The sequence below is a fragment of the Penaeus chinensis genome, chromosome 41 (genome assembly GCF_019202785.1).
Source record: "Penaeus chinensis breed Huanghai No. 1 chromosome 41, ASM1920278v2, whole genome shotgun sequence".
NCBI classification, from domain to species: Eukaryota; Metazoa; Arthropoda; class Malacostraca; order Decapoda; family Penaeidae; genus Penaeus; species Penaeus chinensis.
The window spans coordinates 13,669,907-13,674,906 of record NC_061859.1 but is presented as its reverse complement, the minus strand read 5'-3'; the positions used below and the strand labels follow the sequence as shown (position 1 = coordinate 13,674,906).

Genomic DNA, 5,000 nt, shown 5'->3' with positions numbered 1-5,000 from the left:
GGAATATATTGATTTCATCTGGGGGTACGTACCGTGATCCGCCACCACAAACAAAAGGAAATGTTGCCCATATAATGCTATTCTGCTGAACGTGTGTTGCATGTTGAAAGACGGGTAATGGAACAAGAAGACGACGATAATAAGCAAACTAAAAAAAAATAACAAAAAACACACAATAAAATAAAATAAAAAATAGTTTAAAAAAGGCTCATCTATGGAAGGTTCTGTTGAAGAAAGACCTGGGCTCGATCGCAGGAGGTCCCTGTGCTTGTATTCACGGGAATGGAACGGGACCAAAGCAATCAAAAGGAGGATAACAATAAAACAAAGGTTGTGGAAGAAAAAAAAAAGAAGAAAAAAATGAAAAGAAAAAGTGGATCTTCATCTCATGATTTTTAGATTTCATTATTCTTGATTATTTCATTATCTCTCTCATTCGTTGTGGACGTGATGAGTAGTCCTTTTAAAGTCACCCTTTGCAATGTATCCATATTTATAAAACGTCATGCTCATCCGCCATATTCATCTGCCATCTCCTCTTCCTTCTACACCCCCCCCCCCCATCCCCATTCCGCATCCTCACCTTCCATGTCTCCTTATTCATCTCCGCCTCCATCTTTCTTTTCTTCCTTCCCCTTTCTTCTTCCTCTTCCCTCGTCCTCTCAACACTTCCTACCCCTCCATCTTTTTCTTCTTCCTACTCTTCCTCCTCCTCCTTTACCTCCGAAACCACTTCGTCTTCGTCTTCCTTTTCCTCCTCTTTCTCCTCTTCCATTATTACCAGTTTCTACCCCTCCCCCTCCTCCTCTCTCACCATTGCCACTACTTTAACTTCCTCCCTCTCCTCCTCCTCCTCCTCCTCCTCCTTCTTCTTTTTTTCCTTCTCCTTCTTCTCCTCCTCCTTCTTCTCCTCATTTTCCTCCTCCTCCTCCTCCTCCTCCTCCTCCTCCTTCTCCCCCCCACCTCCATCACCCTCCCTCACACACACACCAAAACAACTCTTCAGCATCCATCCATTTTTCTTTCGAATTCACTTTCTTAATTTTTAGAAGAATAATATAATATATATACTTACGTATACTCGAAACCTGTACCTTCCAAAGCTGAGTCTTCATAATTTATGTAGTTAGAGCGTAGTTTTGAAACCTTGGTCGGGTCCTGGGTTATGCCTTCTTCATGGTTCTTGAGTAAAGAGAGAGAGTCGAGATTTCTGATGTGTTATTTGGGAGCAGAAAGAGAATTTTGATTGATGTTGCGATTGGGTAAAGAAATTATTATTTTTTCTTTCTTTATTTTAATATTATTAGTATTATTATTATTATTATTACTATTATCATTCCTGTTGTTTTTATTATTATTATTATTATTATTATTATTATTATTATTATTATTATTATTATCCTTATCATATGATTAGCTTCAATTATATTTCCAGATCATATTAAAAGAAACTTAATCTTTCTTGAATATACATTTATTTATTTTTTTCACGACTCCATTCACATAAAACTTCTTACTCCCAAATGATGCTTAAGAAATCTCCCGAGATCAGACTCAGAAGGACATACGAAAACAGAGGGAATATAAAAAAAAAAAAAAGAAAAAAAAAAATCGAATTATTTTTTCGTTACTTAAAAAAAAAGGAGAAAAGATCTCTTCGCTGCTAATGGAGATTGTCCGTCTCTTAAGCATCCCAATCGAATCCTCTAGGAAAGAACCAAAAGGAATAAATGAAAATAAAAGAAGGATTGGCAACTGTATCTCACAGAGTTAACGTATTAAGACTTAATATTTAAAAAAAAAAAAGTAAAAAAAAAAAAAAAGTATGTAAATAATTAAGGTTGTAATATTTTTTTTTTTGGTCTTTTATAAGAAGAAGACACAAAAAAGAACCGAAATTAAAAATAACTTTAGGCTTTACTGTGCATGAGGTGTATAGGGCAGTTTCCCCACTTAAGAACACAAGGAGGTTATGTTTATATTCTTTAAATGCACAGAGTATTTTCAAACGGGTGTTAGGTCCGTGCAATAGATGAGTTCCCCCCCCCCCCTTTTCTCTCTCTATCTGTCTATCTCTTTTAATTAAGTATACTATTGAGGCAGAGTAACTTAGGATTATTTTAGGGAAGTCCAGATACGTGTTTTAATTATTATTATTATTATTGTTTTTATCATCATCATTATTATTATTATTGGTAATTACTATCATTATTATTATGATAATTTTCACCGTCATATTCTCTCACTCTCTCTCTCTCTCTCTCTCTCTCTCTCTCTCTCTCTCTCTCTCTCTCTCTCTCTCTCTCTCACTCCCTCGTTTTGTACCATAAAATTCCTTTCCTCCTTTCCCCCTCTATCCCTATCTACGTAACGTTATTAAGAAAAAAAGGATGAGAATCTGTTAGTAATTCTCCTGGGTTGTTCTGTCAAAATCTCCAAGGAAAATGTCCCGAGAAACACCAGATCCTTTAGGAGAATATTTCGTAAATAAGCGAGGTCTGCAGTGAAGGGAAAGCGCAGGCCTAGTCCGACTACCATTGGCTCATACAAACAACTACAGATAGTTAAGAATGAAGATAACAAAAGAAAATATATATATAAAAAAAAAAAAAATTCTACACAAACCATAAGAGATAATAATAAGAAAAAAGACTCTTTTTGCATATATATATTTTTGCTAAGTGAAGCATCCCTCCTGATTTCATAAATACAGGAGTTAATTTTGTGGGAAAAAAAATTACTTTTTAGACAAACGCAGGGAAGTAACTCTGAATAGTTTCTTGCCCATATATACTGACACACAAACACACACTGTAGTTTTTTGAATCTTAAAAATATATTAAAAAACAGTATATAGACTTTTGTTTGTATATCAATTGGTAGAATGACTAATCTTAATGTCTTGCTGTAGTGAATGTTTTGAACTTGAAGAAGATTTTCAAGAAGAAATTAAAAAGAAGATTAAAAAAGAAGAGAAACGGAGAGTATGACAGAAGTGTATTCAGGGATTCGTTGCATGAGCGGTATTATCATGCTTGCACATATGTTGCAACACTGACCTTAATGGCCTGGGCGTTTTGAGTCCTGTAGTGTTTTTTTTTCTTTTGTTTCTTTCTTCATCTCTCTCATTCGTTCTGTTTTTTCATCGGATTGGTTATTATCATACATTTCTCTTTTTGAGAATATACATTTTCACCGATTTAATATTCAAAGACAAAATGGTGATAAGAAAGCAAAATGAATTCAGATCATTCCTTTCGTATGTCTATCAGGAAATTTCGTTTCTCTTCTTGATATAATAGACAATGGGCACTCCATTATCTATTCGTAAATATATCACGAAGAAGATATAATTAGTCATTCAATTAGACCATCTATTCATTACGCTTTTCAAGGCCTGCATTCAACAAGAATTTCTTTGATATTCCAATCCTCTCTTTACTTTCATATTAACAGAGCCAATCATCAAAGTTCCAGATTTTTAAAATGTCATTAAATGTAGATGCCCATATCATTTACAAAACGACCTCAGACCATTAAACATATTGTATACGGACCGAAAGTCTTCAGGACCGGTAAAGTGTGTCTTTGTCAACTCTCGTATGTAAGTAATGGAGCGGTAATATTAATCTTAATATTGTGAAGAAGACAACAAACAAACAAACACACAAACAAACTATTTCTCACTTCTGTCTCCATATGTATTCATCTTGGTAAAGTAGCATTTAGCGAGTGATTCTTATATCCCTCGTATAGTATCTTTTGTGGAGATGTTGTAAGTAAGGTCTAAATGTTAGTATATTTACAGTTTGAGAGCGAGCATTATCATCATAAATATTATGAGTATTGTTTTTATTTTTATTATTATTTTCTTCCGAAGTGAACTGGGAAATTAAGACTCTTAATGTAATCAGATGAATGAGAGCCAGCACGGTGGATTGTAACGGAAAAAGCATACCCGTGGGAACATTATTTTATATACATAAAGCTTGTGACTGGTATTTTCTTTGTCTCTCTCTCTCTTTCTCTCTCTTTTTTTTTATCTTACTGTTTTGCCTCTTGATTATCATTTCAGTATTTGTTTTCATGTATACGTATATATAACTCACCTTCCGTTTCGGTGATATGTGATGATTACGTTATTTTATTAAATTTAATGATCCTTTTAATGTAGTTTCTATTTCACGATGTCTCTCTCGTCGTCTTTATTTCGTAGTCTTATTTTGTTTTCTTCCTATCTTGAAGATATTTTTTCGGGTTATTCCCCTAATTAGTAATATCGAACAACTCAGTGTTCTTTTCTCAACTCCGTGTATACGAGCCATGTATACTATACTTACCTTACCCAACCAACGAACGCCTGTAGCAGTGTATTGACATGTGTAGTGTTATAGAGGTATGACAGAAATTTAGGTTTAATCAAAGCCTAGAGTATTAAACAACAGTCGGGTATCTTCATAAACATACTGGACAAAATGTTTATTGTTACAGAATCTATGGTATACCCAATGTTGCTTGGTCAACTCATTAGTTTTTAAGTATATCAAACAAACCTTGTACTTGGTGAAAAATATCGAAGACTTTTCAACTCTTATTATTTCCTCCCTAAGTTTCATTTCTCTCAAGAAGTGTTCTATTTAATTTATTCATTCTCATGATTAAGATGTATTCCTACATGTATCCAATATAAGATAGTAAACTTAAAGTACATACGGACTGTATCCATATTATGACAGTTGAACCTGATGATTATATTGTGAAACAGCCGATTTCTTGAATTTAGTGGAGCAATTGTGTTGTATCATGATGATAGTTTTAATATTCATAGGTGTTCTATATTTTGTAATCATGTATACAAATGTGAGGAAAAAAATATACGTAACTCCATACCAGGCAGTATCTGAACCAAATAGAAGCTTGTAATTATTGCATAGCGCTTTCTGGCTTTCTTAACAATGTATTTTTTATGACATCCTTTGCATTAGTTGTTATTGAACATA

At 33.8% G+C, this 5,000-nt stretch overlaps 1 protein-coding gene across 6 annotated transcripts in view; it reads left to right on the top strand.

Moving 5' to 3' along the window:
• The window catches only part of LOC125047726 (homeotic protein ultrabithorax-like), a 1,130,701-nt gene extending 1,129,965 nt beyond the window's left edge, over positions 1 to 736 (top strand). For all 6 annotated transcript variants that reach the window (XM_047646122.1, XM_047646121.1, XM_047646118.1 and 3 more), the window contains one exon: positions 1 to 736. This exon is cut by the window's left edge and continues 1,787 nt beyond it. The gene's annotated coding sequence lies outside the window, so the exon portion shown is untranslated.
• Positions 737 to 5,000: the final 4,264 nt, after the last annotated feature.